Source organism: Anomaloglossus baeobatrachus, chromosome 5 (genome assembly GCF_048569485.1).
Source record: "Anomaloglossus baeobatrachus isolate aAnoBae1 chromosome 5, aAnoBae1.hap1, whole genome shotgun sequence".
Classification (NCBI taxonomy): Eukaryota; Metazoa; Chordata; class Amphibia; order Anura; family Aromobatidae; genus Anomaloglossus; species Anomaloglossus baeobatrachus.
In genome coordinates, this window is record NC_134357.1 from 2842304 (window position 1) to 2860862 (window position 18559).

Genomic DNA, 18559 nt, shown 5'->3' on the forward strand with positions numbered 1-18559 from the left:
AGTCGCCAGATTTGCCAAATCCGTCAGTGACGGGGATGCAGATCCCCCAACAACCAAGTCCCGATTGAAGGCAACAGCCCAACCCGTATTGGAGAGCCACCGCCACGGCACAAGTTTCTCAGGGCCAGCGCCTGCGGGCAAAGTGTAGAGCTCCTCCAGCCCAGATTGCAGCCGGGGAGCGGGTAACCGGAGGGAATCCACCGCTACCATCAGTCAACATAGGTGCAAGGAAGAGAGACATCACCGTCACCTATCGGGAGTGCAGGTGCAGCCGTCTGTGGGACCGTCCTACCAGCCGTTGGTTTACCGTACAAACTGTGTCCGTGTGTCAGGCTGAGTGAGTACCATAGTGCCGCAAGGCACAGCGCTGCCCCCGCGTCCCTGCGCCCTCCAGGCCCTACACTTCACATCTCATCACCGGGCCCCGGGATCACCAACCCCTACCCACGGAGGGGCAACACAACACCTGGCTGCTCCGCATCACCATCCCCGGGACCCCCACACTGAGCAGCGGAGGTGCAATCACCACAATCGTGGGTGACGTCACGAACTATAACAATCCCTTCACCCAACAAACACCCCCTTTCACTCACGGGCGAGGAGTGTCGCTCGAGAAACCCCGGGATCCGGCCCACAGCTCGAGCCACCAGGAGCAGCTGCCGGACCCGAGCAGAAGGGGTGAGCGCGGTGTGCTGACACCCTCCTCCCCGCCCGCATTACACGTAACAACAATCAGTGTACATAGGTCAACCTCAGATTACTGTCAGCGCATTCCAAAGATCACCTCTCACCTAACGAATATACAGTGAGGTCCAGAAATATTTGGACAGTGACACAAGTTTTGTTATTTTAGCTGTTTACAAAAACATGTTCAGAAATACAATTCTATATATAATATGGGCTGAAAGTGCACACTCCCAGCTGCAATATGAGAGTTTTCACATCCAAATCGGAGAAAGGGTTTAGGAATCATAGCTCTGTAATGCATAGCCTCCTCTTTTTCAAGGGACCAAAAGTAATTGGACAAGGGACTCTAAGGGCTGCAATTAACTCTGAAGGCGTCTCCCTCGTTAACCTGTAATCAATGAAGTAGTTAAAAGGTCTGGGATTGATTACATGTGTGTGGTTTTGCATTTGGAAGCTGTTGCTGTGACCAGACAACATGCGGTCTAAGGAACTCTCAATTGTGGTGAAGCAGAACATCCTGAGGCTGAAAAAAAAGAAAAAATCCATCAGAGAGATAGCAGACATGCTTGGAGTAGCAAAATCAACAGTCGGGTACATTCTGAGAAAAAAGGAATTGACTGGTGAGCTTGGGAACTCAAAAAGGCCTGGGCGTCCACGGATGACACCAGTGGTGGATGATCGCCGCATACTTTCTTTGGTGAAGAAGAACCCGTTCACAACATCAACTGAAGTCCAGAACACTCTCAGTGAAGTAGGTGTATCTGTCTCTAAGTCACCAGTAAAGAGAAGACTCCATGAAAGTAAATACAAAGGGTTCACATCTAGATGCAAACCATTCATCAATTCCAAAAATAGACAGGCCAGAGTTACATTTGCTGAAAAACACCTCATGAAGCCAGCTCAGTTCTGGAAAAGTATTCTATGGACAGATGAGACAAAGATCAACCTGTACCAGAATGATGGGAAGAAAAAAGACTGGAGAAGAAAGGGAACGGCACATGATCCAAGGCACACCACACCCTCTGTAAAACATGGTGGAGGCAACGTGATGGCATAGGTATGCATGGCTTTCAATGGCACTGGGTCACTTGTGTTTATTGATGACATAACAGCAGACAAGAGTAGCCGGATGAATTCTGAAGTGTACCGGGATATACTTTCAGCCCAGATTCAGCCAAATGCCGCAAAGTTGATCGGACGGCGCTTCATAGTACAGATGGACAATGACCCCAAGCATACAGCCAAAGCTACCCAGGAGTTCATGAGTGCAAAAAAGTGGAACATTCTGCAATGGCCAAGTCAATCACCAGATCTTAACCCAATTGAGCATGCATTTCACTTGCTCAAATCCAGACTTAAGACGGAAAGACCCACAAACAAGCAAGACCTGAAGGCTGCGGCTGTAAAGGCCTGGCAAAGCATTAAGAAGGAGGAAACCCAGCGTTTGGTGATGTCCATGGGTTCCAGACTTAAGGCAGTGATTGCCTCCAAAGGATTCGCAACAAAATATTGAAAATAAAAATATTTTTTTTGGGATTGGTTTATTTGTCCAATTACTTTTAAAATTGTGTCACTGTCCAAATATTTCTGGACCTAACTGTATGTTATAACGAGACATCATGGCCCAGGATTAGATCAACAACCAAACACCCATTATATATATATATATATAGGGTGATAGCAATGTACATAACATATCATACACCCATTATAACATAGGTCACATATATTTATATAGGGTGATAGTAATGTACCTAAGATACCATACATCCATTATAACATAGGTTATATATATGTATATATACTAGTTGTAGTACCCGGGTGTTGCTCGGGATAGTAACTGTCTCTCTTCGAGTTTCTGTCTGTCTCTCTCTATCTGTCTGTCAGTCTCGTTCCAGGGCTGTCTCTGTGCCCGTCTGTCTCTGTGCCCCGCTGTCTCTGTGCCCAGCTGTCTCTGTGCCCAGCTGTCTCTTTGTCCGTCTGTCTCTTTGTCCGTCTGTCTCTTTGCCCGGCTGTCTCTTTCCAGGGCTGTCTCTTTGTCCGTCTGTCTCTTTGTCCGTCTGTCTCTTTGCCCGGCTGTCTCTTTCCAGGGCTGTCTCTTTGCACATCTGTCTCTTTGCCCGTCTGTCTCTTTGCCCGGCTGTTTATTTCCAGGGCTGTCTCTTTGCACATCTGTCTCTTTGCTCGTCTGTCTCTTTCCAGGGCTGTCTCTTTCCCGGGCTGTCTGTTTCCAGGTCTGTCTCTTTCCAGGGCTGTCTCTTTCCCGGGCTGTCTGTTTCCCGGGCTATCTCTTTCCAGGGCTGACTCTTTCCCCGTCTGTCTTTTTCCAGGTCTGTCTCTTTGCCCGTCTGTCTCTTTCCAGGGCTGTCTCTTTGCCTGTGTATCATGAATGGATAAGAAAGTCGGGTTTAACACTGCGCTAAAACCATGAAGCCAAACGATGTGATGAATTCTTTGCTATATTTTCTTTATTTAGGCCAAGTCTACATGTTTCAAAGGCATGTCCGCCTTCTTCATCAGGACAAAGGAAAAAACAGCATGATACCAATTGCTACTTGGGGATACATATATATTGAAAAAGAGGCTCCACACCTACACAGGTTCAATATATATGTATCCCCAAGTAGCAATTGGTATCATGCTGTTTTTTCCTTTGTCCTGATGAAGAAGGCGGACATGCCTTTGAAACATGTAGACTTGGCCTAAATAAAGAAAATATAGCAAAGAATTCATCACATCGTTTGGCTTCATGGTTTTAGCGCAGTGTTAAACCCGACTTTCTTATCCATTCATGATTCCCTGTTGCATCATCGGGGCTGCTGCTTGACCATTTTCTGCATACATAGGAGTTGTGCCTGTCACAACTTCCATAGGTGAGCACCTGTTTTCATTTTCTAAGCCTGCATTGTTTGCCAGATAAGACCCTATGTGCGCTTTTCTCTCCACAGCATTTTGATTCTTTGCCTGTGTGTCTCTTTGCCCGTGTGTCTCTTTGCCCGTGTGTCTCTTTGCCCGTGTGTCTCTTTGCCCGTGTGTCTCTTTGCCCGTGTGTCTCTTTGCCCGTGTGTCTCTTTGCCCGTATTTCTCTTTGCCCGTATTTCTCTTTGCCCGTCTGTCTTTTTCCTCGTCTGTCTCTTTCCCCGTCTGTCTTTTTCTGTCTCTATCCGTCTCACCACCGAGATCATATTACCTCACACATAAGCTTCTTATACTAACAGTTTATTTTGTTACTATAGCAACCACTGACAGGTGCTATTTATAGCCTGCAGCTCCCAGCTCCATTCAGTTTAATGGCAGCAGGTTTTTGTAGAGTAACTGGAAAGCACGGGGTTAAATTTTCCCACCAAACATAGTCTATGATGTTCTCTGAGTCACATGGAGTGTCTGTGCAAAATTTCGTGATTGTAAATGCGACGGTGCGGATTCCTTTAGCGGACATACATACACATACACACACACACACACATACACTGAGCTTTATATATTAGATATACTAGCTGTAGTACCCGGCGTTGCCCGGGATAGTAACTGTCTGTCTCTCTCCCAGTCGCTGTCTGTGTGTCACTGTCTGTCTGTCTCTCTGTCTGTCTCTTTCTTTGTCTGTTTCTATCTCTCTGGCCGAAAACACACATCCGTTAAAACCACGTCCGTGTAAAACGGGCCGTTTTCCGGGTCCGTTTTCCGTTTTTTAGGTCCGTTTTTATGGTATGTGTGGCCTGCGTGTGTATCCCGTATGCTAGCCGTATGTGCGTGTGGAATGTCCGTGTGTGCGTGAGTGAAATAACTGACATGTGTGTGTTGTCCGTGTGGAATGTCTGTGTGGAATGTCCGTTTGCGTGTTGCACAATGTCGTTGATACATGTCGGCTGACAGCAGACAGAGTTGCGCGATGAGAATGAACTCGGGTGAACTTCACCTGACTTCATTGTCATGCCACGGCTCTGTCTGTGTGCCACGTACTGATTAGCGGTCACCTGTGAAGGATTCACCAGTGACCGCTAATCCCCCGAGTGACTGAATTGAACAGCCCTCTCTTATACTCACCGTTCCCCGAACCCCGGCGCGGCGCTGCACGGCTGTTATAAAAGCTCTGGCGGCTTTTCCTCTTTTGAAAAAGCCGGCCGCTCATTAATCAATCTCGTATTCCCTGCTTTACCCGCACACCGGCAAATATGATTGGTTGCAGTGAGACACGCCCACACTCTGAGTGACAGCTGTCACTGCACCCAATCACAGCAGCCGGTGGGCGTGTCTATACTGTGCAGTAAAATAAATAAATAAAAAATTTAAAAAAACGGCGTGCGGTCCCCCCCTATTTTAATACCAGCCAGATAAAGCCATACGGCTGAAGGCTGGTATTCTCAGGATGGGGAGCTCCACGTTATGGGGAGCCCCCCAGCCTAACAATATCAGCCAGCAGCCGCCCAGAATTGTCGCATACATTATATGCGACAGTTCTGGGACTGTACCCGGCTCTTCCCGATTTGCCCTGGTGCGTTGGCAAATCGGAGTAATAAGGAGTTAATGGCAGCCTTCCATGATTAATCTGTAAGTGACAGTAAATAAACACACACACCTGAAAAAATCATTTATTAGAAATAAAAAACACTAAGAAATTCCCTGGTTCACCAATTTAATAAGCCCAAAAAAGCCCTCCATGTCCGGCGTAATCCAGGATGGTCCAGCGTCGCTTCCAGCTCTGCTGCATGCAGGTGACAGGAGCAGCAGAAGACACCACCGCTCCTGACACCTCCACACAGCAACTGAGGTGAGTAGCGCGATCAGCTGAGCTGTCACTGAGGTTACCTGGATCCAGCGGTGGCCGCGAGGAACCTCAGTGACAGCTCAGCTGATCGCGATACTCACCTCAGTTGCTGCGTGGAGGTGTCAGGAGCGGTGGTGTCTTCTGCTGCTCCTGTCACCTTCATGCAGCAGAGCTGGATGCGACGCTGGAGGTCCGTGGATTACGCCGGACATGGAGGGCTTTGTCGGGGTTAATAAATTGGTGATAAGGAACTTTGTTAGTGTTTTTTATTTCTAATAAAGGATTTTTCGGGTGTGTGTGTTTTTTAACTGTAACTTACAGATTAATCATGGAAGGAATCTCGGGGAGACGCCTGACATGATTAATCTAGGATTTATTGGCAGCTATGGGCTGCCATTAACTCCTTATTACCCCGATTTGCCAACGCACCAGGGCAAATCGGGAAGAGCCGGGTACAGTTCCAGAACTGTCGCATCTAATGTTGCGGCAATTCTGGGCGGCTGCTGACTGATATTGTTAGGCTGGGGGGCTCCCCATAACATGGGGCTCCCCATCCTGAGAATACCAGCCTTCAGCCGTATGGCTTTATCTGGCTGGTATTAAAATAGGGGGGGACCGCACGCCGTTTTTTTAATTATTTATTTATTTATTTTACTGCACAGTATAGACACGCCCACCGGCTGCTGTGATTGGGTGCAGTGACAGCTGTCATTCAGCATGGTGGGCGTGTGTGACTGCAACCAATCACAGGCGCCGGTGGGCGGGGAAAGCAGGGAATACGAGATTGATTAATGAGCGGCCGGCTTTTTCAAAATAGTAAAAGCTGCCTGAGCTTTTATAACAGCCGTGCAGCGCCGCGCCGGGGATCGGGGAACGGTAAGTATGAGAGAGGGAGGGGACTGACCGACAGACAGCGAGAGGGACAGATAAGACAGAGAGACCGACCGATAGACATAGAGAGAGGCCGACCGACGGACTGAGGGAGAGAACGAAACAGAAAAAGAAAAAAGACCGACATCACATGAAAAAAGCACAAAACGTACAGGGAGCAAACAGAGATGCGTCCGTGTCACTCGGACGTGCGCACAGACCCATTGACTTTCATTGGGTCCGTGCTGCGTGTTGCGTGCTGAAAACGGACATGCTGGCGTGCAAAACGGAGACACAAACATAGCACGCACACGGACCCATGGACCTTAATGAAAAACGCACATGTGTCCTCAAACATTAAATAACATTGGTGCACGTTTGGCCGTGTCTCCGGTATATACGGAAACAGACCAAACACGCACGTTGTCTACGGATGTGTGTCGCAGGCCTCTGTCTGTATTTGTATCAGTCTATCTGTCTCCATCTCTGTGTCTGTTTGTCTCTCTCTTTCTCTGTGTCTGTCTGTCTCTTTCCCGGGCTGTCTCTTTCCTGGGCTGTCTCTTTCCAGGGCTGTCTCTTTCCAGGGCTGTCTCTTTCCAGGGCTGTCTCTTTCCTGGGCTGTCTCTTTCCCGGGCTGTCTCTTTCCAGGGCTGTCTCTTTCCCGGGCTGTCTCTTTCCAGGGCTGTCTCTTTCCCGGGCTGTCTCTTTCCAGGGCTGTCTCTTTCCTGGGCTGTCTCTTTCCAGGGCTGTCTCTTTCCAGGGCTGTCTCTTTCCAGGGCTGTCTCTTTCCTGGGCTGTCTCTTTCCCGGGCTGTCTCTTTCCAGGGCTGTCTCTTTCCCGGGCTGTCTCTTTCCAGGGCTGTCTCTTTCCTGGGCTGTCTCTTTCCCGGGCTGTCTCTTTCCCGGGTTCTCTCTTTCCCGGGTTCTCTCTTTCCCGGGCTGTCTCTTTCCTGGGCTGTCTCTTTCCCGGGCTGTCTCTTTCCCGGGTTCTCTCTTTTCCGGGCTCTCTCTTTCCCGGGCTCTCTCTTTCCTGGGCTCTCTCTTTCCTGGGCTGTCTCTTTCCCGGGCTGTCTCTTTCCCGGGCTGTCTCTTTCCTGGGCTGTCTCTTTCCCGGGCTGTCTCTTTCCCGGGCTGTCTCTTTCCTGGGCTGTCTCTTTCCCGGGCTGTCTCTTTCCAGGGCTGTCTCTTTCCAGGGCTGTCTCTTTCCTGGGCTGTCTCTTTCCCGGTCTGTCTCTTTTCCGGTCTGTCTCTTTCCCGGGCTGTCTCTTTCCCGGGCTGTCTCTTTCCCGGGCTGTCTCTTTCCCGGTTTGTCTCTTTCCCGGGTTCTCTCTTTTCCGGGCTCTCTCTTTCCCGGGCTCTCTCTTTCCCGGTCTGTCTCTTTTCCGGTCTGTCTCTTTCCCGGGCTGTCTCTTTCCCGGTCTGTCTCTTTCCAGGGCTGTCTCTTTCCCGGGCTGTCTCTTTCCCGGGCTGTCTCTTTCCTGGGCTCTCTCTTTCCCGGGCTGTCTCTTTCCCGGGCTGTCTCTTTCCAGGGCTGTCTCTTTCCTGGGCTGTCTCTTTCCCGGTCTGTCTCTTTTCCGGTCTGTCTCTTTTCCGGTCTGTCTCTTTTCCGGTCTGTCTCTTTCCCGGGCTGTCTCTTTCCCGGTTTGTCTCTTTCCCGGGTTCTCTCTTTTCCGGGCTCTCTCTTTCCCGGGCTCTCTCTTTCCCGGTCTGTCTCTTTTCCGGTCTGTCTCTTTCCCGGGCTGTCTCTTTCCCGGGCTCTCTCTTTCCCGGTCTGTCTCTTTCCAGGGCTGTATCTTTCCAGGGCTGTCTCTTTTCCGGTCTGTCTCTTTTCCGGTCTGTCTCTTTTCCGGTCTGTCTCTTTTCCGGTCTGTCTCTTTTCCGGTCTGTCTCTTTCCCGGGCTGTCTCTTTCCCGGTTTGTCTCTTTCCCGGGTTCTCTCTTTTCCGGGCTCTCTCTTTCCCGGGCTCTCTCTTTCCCGGTCTGTCTCTTTTCCGGTCTGTCTCTTTCCCGGGCTGTCTCTTTCCCGGGCTCTCTCTTTCCCGGTCTGTCTCTTTCCAGGGCTGTATCTTTCCAGGGCTGTCTCTTTTCAGTGCTGTGTCTTTGCCCGTCTGTGTCTTTGCCCGTATTTCTCTTTGCCCGTCACATATATTTATATAGGGTGATAGTAATGTACCTAAGATACCATACATCCATTATAACATAGGTTATTATTATTATTTATTATTATAGCGCCATTTATTCCATGGCACTTTACAGTGAAAGAGGGTATACGTACAACAATCATTAACAGTACATAACAGCCTGGCATAGGAGGAGAGAGGACCCTGCCCGCGAGGGCTCACAGTCTACAGGAGGAGAGAGGACCCTGCACGCGAGGGCTCACAGTCTACAGGGAAGGGGTGATGGTACGATAGGTGAGGACAGAGCGGGTTGCGCAGTGGTGTATTGGACTGAGGGTATTGTAGGTTGTAGGCTATATATATATATATATATATATATATATATATATACAGTGCCTACAAGTAGTATTCAACCCCCTGCAGAGTTAGCAGGTTTACACATTCGGAATAACTTGGCATTGTGACATTTGGACTGTAGATCAGCCTGGAAGTGTGAAATGCAGCAAAAAAGAATGTTATTTCTTTTTTTTTTTTTTTAAATTGTGAAAAGTTTATTCAGAGGTCATTTATTATTCAACCCCTCAATCCACCAGAATTCTGTTTGGTTCCCCTAAAGTATTAAGAAGTATTTCAGGCACAAAGAACAATGAGCTTCACATGTTTGGATTAATTATCCCTTTTTCCAGCCTTTTCTGACTAATTAAGACCCTCCCCAAACTTGTGAACAGCACTCATACTTGGTCAACATGGGAAAGACAAAGGAGCATTCCAAGGCCATCAGAGACAAGATCGTGGCGGGTCACAAGGCTGGCAAGGGGTACAAAACCCTTTCCAAGGAGTTGGGCCTACCTGTCTCCACTGTTGGGAGCATCATCCGGAAGTGGAAGGCTTATGGAACTACTGTTAGCCTTCCACGGCCTGGACAGCCTTTGAAAGTTTCCACCCGTGCCGAGGCCAGGCTTGTCCGAAGAGTCAAGGCTAACCCAAGGACAACAAGGAAGGAGCTCCGGGAAGATCTCGTGGCAGTGGGGACATTGGTTTCAGTCAATACCATAAGTAACGTACTCCACCGCAATGGTCTCCGTTCCAGACGAGCCCATAAGATACCTTTACTTTCAAAGCGTCATGTCAAGGCTCGTCTACAGTTTGCTCATGATCACTTGGAGGACTCTGAGACAGACTGGTTCAAGGTTCTCTGGTCTGATGAGACCAAGATCTTTGGTGCCAACCACACACGTGACGTTTGGAGACTGGATGGCACTGCATACGACCCCAAGAACACCATCCCTACAGTCAAGCATGGTGGTGGCAGCATCATGCTGTGGGGCTGTTTCTCAGCCAAGGGGCCTGGCCATCTGGTCCGCATCCATGGGAAGATAGCACGACCTACCTGGAGATTTTGGCCAAGAACCTCCGCTCCTCCATCAAGGATCTTAAGATGGGTCGTCATTTCATCTTCCAACAAGACAACGACCCAAAGCCCACAGCCAAGAAAACCGAGGCCTGGTTCAAGAGGGAAAAAATCAAGGTGTTGCAGTGGCATAGTCAGTCTCCTGACCTTAACCCAATTGAAAACTTGTGGAAGGAGCTCAAGATTAAAGTCCACATGAGACACCCAAAGAACCTAGATAACTTGGAGAAGATCTGTATGGAGGAGTGGGCCAAGATAACTCCAGAGACCTGTGCCGGCCTGATCAGGTCTTATAAAAGACGATTATTAGCTGTAATTGCAAACAAGGGTTATTCCACAAAATATTAAACCTAGGGGTTGAATAATAATTGACCCACACTTTTATGTTGAAAATTTATTAAAATTTAACTGAGCAACATAACTTGTTGGTTTGTGAGATTTATGCATCTGTTAATAAATCCTGCTCTTGTTTGAAGTTTGCAGGCTCTAACTTATTTGCATCTTATCAAACCTGCAAAATCTGCAGGGGGTTGAATACTACTTGTAGGCACTGTATATATACTAGCTGTAGTACCCGGGCGTTGCCCGGGATAGTAACTGTCTCTCTTCGAGTTTCTGTCTGTCTCTCTCTTTCTCTGTGTCTGTCTGTTTCGGTCTGTCTCTCTCTATCTGTCTGTCAGTCTCGTTCCAGGTCTGTCTCTGTGCCCGGCTGTCTCTGTGCCCGGCTGTCTCTTTCCAGGGCTGTCTCTTTCCAGGGCTGTCTGTTTGCACATCTGTCTCTTTGCCCAGCTGTAACTTTGCCCGGCTGTCACTTTGCCCGGCTGTCTCTTTGCCGGGCTGTCTCTTTTCTCGTCTGTCTCTTTTCTCGTCTGTCTCTTTCCCGGGCTGTCTGTTTTCCGGGCTGTCTCTTTCCAGGGCTATCTCTTTCCAGGGCTATCTCTTTCCAGGACTATCTCTTTCCCCGTCTGTCTCTTTTCAGGGCTGTCTCTTTCCAGGGCTGTCTCTTTCCAGGGCTGTCTCTCTCCAGGTCTGTCTCTTTCCCCGTCTGTCTCTTTCCCCGTCTGTCTCTTTCCCCGTCTGTCTCTTTCCCCGTCTGTCTTTTTCCCCGTCTGTCTCTGTCCCCGTCTGTCTCTCTCCCCGTCTGTCTCTCTCCCCGTCTGTCTCTCTCCCCGTCTGTCTCTCTCCCCGTCTGTCTCTCTCCCCGTCTGTCTCTCTCCCCGTCTGTCTCTCTCCCCGTCTGTCTCTCTCCCCGTCTGTCTCTCTCCCCGTCTGTCTCTCTCCCCGTCTGTCTCTTTCCCCGTCTGTCTCTTTCCCCGTCTGTCTCTTTCCCCGTCTGTCTCTTTCCCCGTCTGTCTCTTTCCCCGTCTGTCTCTGTCCCCGTCTGTCTTTTTCCCCGTCTGTATCTTTCCCCGTCTGTCTCTTTCCCCGTCTGTCTCTTTCCCCGTCTGTCTTTTTCTGTCTCTCTATCCGTCTCACCACCGAGATAATATTACCTCACACATAAGCTTCTTATACTAACAGTTTATTTTGTTACTATAGCAACCACTGACAGTTGCTATTTATAGCCTGCAGCTCCCAGCTCCATTCAGTTTAATGGCTGCAGGATTTTTGTAGAATAACTGGAAAGCGCAGGATTAAATTTTCCCGCCCAAACATAGTCTATGACGTTATCTGAGTCACATGGAGTGATTGTAAATGCGACGGTGCGGATTCCTTTAGCGGACATACACACACACACACATACACTGAGCTTTATATATTAGATATACTAGCTGTAGTACCCGGCGTTGCCCGGGATAGTGACTGTCTCTCTCCCAGTCTCTTTCTGTGTGTCGCTGTCTGTCTGTCTCTTTCTTTATCAGTCTGTCTCCATCTCTGTGTCTGTCTGTCTCTTTCCAGGGCTGTCTCTTTCCCGGTCTGTCTTTTTCCAGGGCTGTCTCTTTCCCAGTCTGTCTCTTTCCCGGGCTGTCTCTTTCCCGGGCTGTCTCTTTCCCGGGCTGTCTCTTTCCCGGGCTGTCTTTTTCCCGGGCTGTCTCTTTCCCGGGCTCTCTTTTTCCCGGGCTGTCTCTTTCCCGGGCTGTCTCTTTCCCGGGCTGTCTCTTTCCCGGGCTGTCTCTTTCCCGGGCTGTCTTTTTCCCGGGCTGTCTTTTTCCCGGGCTGTCTCTTTCCAGGGCTGTCTCTTTCCAGGTCTGTCTCTTTCCCGTCTGTCTCTTTCCAGGGCTGTCTCTTTCCCGGTCTGTCTCTTTCCAGGTTTGTCTCTTTCCCGGTCTGTCTCTTTCCCGGGCTGTCTCTTTCCCGGGCTGTCTCTTTCCAGGGCTGTCTCTTTCCAGGGCTGTCTCTTTCCGGTCTGTGTCTTTCCAGGGCTGTTTCTTTCCCGGTCTGTCTCCAGGGCTGTCTCTTTCCCGGGCTGTCTCTTTCCCGGGCTGTCTCTTTCCCGGGCTGTCTCTTTCCAGGGCTGTCTCTTTCCAGGGCTGTCTCTTTCCAGGGCTGTCTCTTTCCAGGGCTGTCTCTTTCCAGGGCTGTCTCTTTCCCGGGCTGTCTCTTTCCCGGGCTGTCTCTTTCCAGGGCTGTCTCTTTCCCGGGCTGTCTCTTTCCCGGTCTGTCTCTTTCCCGGTCTGTCTCTTTCCCGGTCTGTCTCTTTCCCGGTCTGTCTCTTTCCCGGTCTGTCTCTTTCCCGGTCTGTCTGTTTCCCGGTCTGTCTGTTTCCCGGTCTGTCTGTTTCCCGGTTTGTCTCTTTCCCGGGCTGTCTCTTTCCCGGACTGTCTCTTTCCCGGTCTGTCTCTTTCCCGGGCTGTCTCTTTCCCGGGCTGTCTCTTTCCCGGGCTGTCTCTTTCCCGGGCTGTCTCTTTCCCGGGCTGTCTCTTTCCCGGTTTGTCTCTTTCCCGGTCTGTCTCTTTCCCGGTCTGTCTCTTTCCCGGTCTGTCTCTTTCCAGGTTTGTCTCTTTCCCGGTCTGTCTCTTTCCCGGGCTGTCTCTTTCCCGGGCTGTCTCTTTCCAGGGCTGTCTCTTTCCAGGGCTGTCTCTTTCCGGTCTGTGTCTTTCCAGGGCTGTTTCTTTCCCGGTCTGTCTCCAGGGCTGTCTCTTTCCCGGGCTGTATCTTTCCCGGGCTGTCTCTTTCCCGGGCTGTCTCTTTCCAGGGCTGTCTCTTTCCAGGGCTGTCTCTTTCCAGGGCTGTCTCTTTCCAGGGCTGTCTCTTTCCAGGGCTGTCTCTTTCCAGGGCTGTCTCTTTCCCGGGCTGTCTCTTTCCCGGTCTGTCTCTTTCCAGGGCTGTCTGTTTCCAGGGCTGTCTCTTTCCCGGGCTGTCTCTTTCCCGGGCTGTCTCTTTCCCGGTCTGTCTCTTTCCCGGTCTGTCTCTTTCCCGGTCTGTCTGTTTCCCGGTCTGTCTGTTTCCCGGTTTGTCTCTTTCCCGGGCTGTCTCTTTCCCGGACTGTCTCTTTCCCGGTCTGTCTCTTTCCCGGGCTGTCTCTTTCCCGGGCTGTCTCTTTCCCGGGCTGTCTCTTTCCCGGGCTGTCTCTTTCCCGGTTTGTCTCTTTCCCGGTCTGTCTCTTTCCCGGGCTGTCTCTTTCCAGGGCTGTCTCTTTCCAGGGCTGTCTCTTTCCAGGGCTGTCTCTTTCCAGGGCTGTCTCTTTCCAGGGCTGTCTCTTTCCAGGGCTGTCTGTTTCCCGGGCTGTCTCTTTCCTGGGCTGTCTCTTTCCAGGGCTGTTTCTTTCCAGGGATGTCTCTTTCCAGGGATGTCTCTTTCCAGGGCTGCCTCTTTCCAGGGCTGTCTCTTTCCAGGGCTGTCTGTTTCCAGGGCTGTCTCTTTCCCGGTCTGTCTCTTTCCAGGGCTGTCTCTTTCCAGGGCTGTCTCTTTCCAGGGCTGTCTCTTTCCCGGTTTGTCTCTTTCCAGGGCTGTCTCTTTCCCGGTCTGTCTCTTTCCCGGTCTGTCTCTTTCCAGGGCTTTCTCTTTCCAGGGCTGTCTCTTTCCAGGGCTGTCTCTTTCCAGGGCTGTCTCTTTCCAGGGCTGTCTCTTTCCAGGGCTGTCTCTTTCCAGGGCTGTCTGTTTCCCGGGCTGTCTCTTTCCTGGGCTGTCTCTTTCCAGGGCTGTCTCTTTCCAGGGATGTCTCTTTCCAGGGCTGCCTCTTTCCAGGGCTTTCTCTTTCCAGGGCTGTCTGTTTCCAGGGCTGTCTCTTTCCAGGGCTGTCTCTTTATGTCTCTCTCTATCCGTCTCTCCACCGACATCTTATTACCTCACACATAAGCTTCTTATACTAAGTTTATTTTGTTCCTATAGCAGCCACTGACAGTTGCTATTAATAGCTTGTAGCCTATATTTAGTTTAATGGAGGCAGGATTTTGGAGAGTAACTGTAAATTGCAGGGTTAAATTTTCCCGTCAAAACATAGTCTTTGACGTTCCCTGAGTCACATGAGGCGTCTGTGCAAAATTTCGTGATTATAAAGCGACGGTGCAGATTCCTTTAGCGGACATACACACACATACACACATATATACACATACACACACATACACACATATATACACATACACACACATACACACATACACTGAGCTTTATATATATATAGCTGTACTGCCCGGCTTCGCCCGGGTTAATAACTGCTGTTAACAAAATAGAATGTATTAAAGGGGTTGTCCGACATAACAAACATTTTTGAGTTTAAGCTAATCTGTGCTGTATTGTCATATTAATCACACCTACATTGTTATTTTTTGTTTTCTAACTTTTGTTCCTCTGAATTCACCCTCTGCAGCTCCTTGTTTACATTCAGCTCCAGCAAACTGACCTCTTCCTGTGCTGAACCTCCTAGTCACAGCTGGCACCGCCCGGCCCCAGTGTCCAGCCTCGCCCCCTGCACACACAGTCCCTGTCAGTAAATTCTGCCCCAGCACCTGACCTGTTATCACTACAGCATTGCAAATAACAGCCCCACATCAGGCTCTGCACCGCATACACACATCAGGCTCTGCACCGCATACACACATCGGGCTCTGCACCGCATACACACATCGGGCTCTGCACCGCATACTCCCAGCAGGGAGGCGACATGCTGTTCCAGATTTGCATGTCAATATGGCCCTGCCCATGTTGACATGAAATGACCGGAAGCAGCAAAATCGCGGCAGGAGCGGTGTTACGGGGGGCTGTCTGATAATAACCGAAAGGAGTATCAGACAGTCAGGGTCCACCGTGCAAAGACTTTGCTGCAGACTATGGCAGAGTGCAATACCTCTGTTAACTCACAGAAGGATATAATAAGAAAGTAAAGCAATTCCTCCCTTACTTGGAGGGTGTGTGGAATGATCTCTGTTAATAATCACAGAGACAAAGGCAATGTGTGCGAAATGGCACCTACCTAGGTCCGCTCTTCTAGTGGTGCAAAAGAGACGAACAGCAGCGTAAGCCGCACAAAGCTCCTACCTGCGTTCGCTCCACTAGTGTGCGAGGACACGAACCACTAAATATGGCACCTGCCTAGGTCCGCTCTTCTAGTGGTGCAAAAGAGACGAACAGCAGCGTAAGCCGCACAAAGCTCCTACCTCTGTTCGCTGACCCTAGTGTGCGAGGATACGAACAACTGCCAGACGCAGTATAAGGAACGTTACCCTAGCGGCAACGTCCACCTACGAGTAGAATCACAAGGCCCAGCCAGACCATGTGCCTCAGGCACCTGCCTATGTCCGCTCCCCTAAGAGGTAAGGATACGGACAGCAGCCGAAGCTGTAAGGTATAAGAACGCTACCCTGCCGGTAGCGCTCACCTAGCATAGACAGAGGAATGCCTAGAGGAACGCGCACAGAGCGTCTACTCATATGCATGAACCAAGAGGACTGAGCACCATGCGGCGTGTGTCAGGGTCTTATATAGACTCTGTGCCCCATCCAAGATGGAGGACACCAGAGCCAATCCGCTGCCAGAACGACAGGAGTGACGTCATGCTGGCCTATCACCGAGCAAGACGTCACAAGCACATGACCAGCGACCAATCGGCATAGAAGGTGTCAGAGACATGTGACCTTGTGTCAGCGATGATGTCACCCGCACATGTGCAATGGCTCCAAGATTGGACTTAGTCTCCGGCGCTCGCACATGTGCAGTAGCAAGAAATCTGGACTTAGTCTCCAGCGCTCGCACATGTGCAGTAGCAAGAAATCTGGACTTAGTCTCCAGCGCTCGCACGTGTGCAGTAGCAAGAAATCTGGACTTAGTCTCCAGCGCTCGCAGCAACCGTAACAGTACCTCCCCCTCAAGGGCCCCCCTCCCGGCGACGCAGGTAATCGGCAACTAAGTCGGGAGCATGGACAGCCTCCTCAGGCTCCCAAGAGCGATGTTCCGGGCCATAGCCCTCCCAATCTATCAAGAAGAACCTGCGCCCTCTAACCATCTTAGAACCTACTATGGCTCGTACCTCATAGCTAGAGCGAGAGGAATCAGAGGCAGGAGAGTGCACTTCACGAGCGTGAGGTAAAATAGCCGGCTTTAGCAGTGAGACATGGAATTTGTCATGAATCCTAAGATGGACAGGTAACTTCAATTGATAGACTACAGGATTTACCTGTCGAAGAACCTCATAAGGACCCAGGAAGCGAGGAGCAAATTTGACAGAGCTCACTCTAAGTCTCACGTGTTTTGCAGAGAGCCACACAAAGTCCCCTGGAGAAAAGACAGGAGTCGGGCGACGAAACCGATCGGACACCGTCTTCATACGGTCCTTAGCTGCTTGGATCGACTCTTGAGTCCGATCCCAAACCTCTCTGGCATTAGTTGCCCAGTCGGCCACAAGAGGAGGAGGTGCAGCAGCGGGAAACGGTACCGGTACCCTAGGGTGTTGCCCATTATTGAGTACGAACGGTGTCTGCCCAGTGGCCTCAGCCAGCGAATTGTTAAGGGCAAATTCTGCCCAGGGTAGGAGGGAGGACCAGTTATCGTGGTTCTCAGCAACAAAGTGTCGAAGGTATATAATCATAGATTGATTGGTACGTTCAACCAAACCATTAGTCTCCGGATGGTATGCCGAAGAGAGATTCAACTCAATTTGCAGAAGGCTACAAAGATCTCGCCAGAAACGGGAAGTAAATTGCGGGCCTCTATCACAAATGATACGATCTGGCATCCCGTGAAGCCTAAAGACATGCTTGAGGAATAGTTTGGCTAGTACCCTGGAAGATGGGATTCTCGATAACGGTACGAGATGAACCATCCGGGAGAAATGGTCCGTAATGACCCACACAAATCTATGTCCCTGTGAACATGGAAGATCACCCACAAAGTCCGTGCCTACCACCTCCCATGGTCTATCTGGCACTGGTAAAGGATGCAAGAGCCCAGCCGGTCTCTGCCGTAATGGACGGTTGCGAGCACACGAGTAGCAGGAACCGACATATCTCTTGACGTGGCTGGCTAAGTGTGGCCACCAATACCACCTCTCCAGTAACTCTCGTGTCCGCCTAATACCAAAATGCCCACCCACCTTTGAGGTGTGGGCCCATGACAGTATATCATTCTGTCGATCAGGCGGAACAAAGGTCTTGCCCGGTGGGATTTGGTCTAACGTCACAGGGGAGAGCGTATGAAAAACCCTGGAGGGAAGGATAAGACGAGGTTCGTCAATCTCTTCCTGGGTAGAAAGCATAGAGCGAGACAGGGCGTCTGCCTTGTTATTCTTACTCCCAGACAGATAGTTGATGGAGAAGTGAAAGCGGGAGAAAAACAAGGACCAGCGGGCTTGGCGAGGATTCAGACGCTGAGCGGTTTGTAAGTACGTCAGATTCTTATGGTCTGTATAGACCTGGAAAGGATGTTTCGCTCCTTCCAGCAAGTGACGCCACTCCTCCAAGGCTAATCTCAAGGCAAGCAGTTCCCTATCCCCAATGGTATAGTTTCTCTCTGCTGGTGAAAAGGTTTTAGCAAAGAAGAAACACGGCCTTTTTCTACCTGCACCGTTCTTTTGATACAAGACCGCACCAGCACCCACTGAAGAGGCATCAACCTCTAAGAGGAAGGGCTTACTCTCATCGGGTCTTTGAAGAACGGGAGCAGTTGAAAAGTGTCTTTTTACTGCCTCAAAAGCCTGAGATGTCTCAGTAGACCAGGCTTTGGGATTAGCACCTTTCTTAGTCAAGGCCACCAAAGGGGCCACCAAAGTAGAAAAATGGGGTATGAACTGCCTGTAATAATTTATGAATCCTAAGAAGCGTTGCACCGCCTTCAAGGAATGAGGTTCGGACCATTGCAGGACAGCAGAGAGCTTCGCAGGATCCATAGCCAGACCCTCTTGTGAGATAATGTAACCCAAAAAAGGCAATGAGGATTGCTCGAATACACATTTCTCGAGTTTAGCAAACAATGAGTGCTCCCTTAAACGGGAAAGGACACGAACGACATCCTGACGATGAGTCTCCAGATCAGGAGAAAAAATCAGGATGTCGTCCAGATACACCACTACTGAGGATAACAGTAAATCCCTGAACACATCGTTTACGAAGTCCTGAAATACTGCGGGTGCATTACATAACCCAAAAGGCATGACGAGGTATTCATAGTGACCGTCTCGGGTGTTAAAAGCGGTCTTCCATTCGTCACCCTTTCGAATTCGTACCAAGTTATACGCACCCCGCAGATCCAACTTCGTAAAAACTTGAGCTCCTCTCAGTCTGTCAAAGAGCTCCGAAATTAAAGGTAATGGGTATTTGTTCTTTATTGTGATT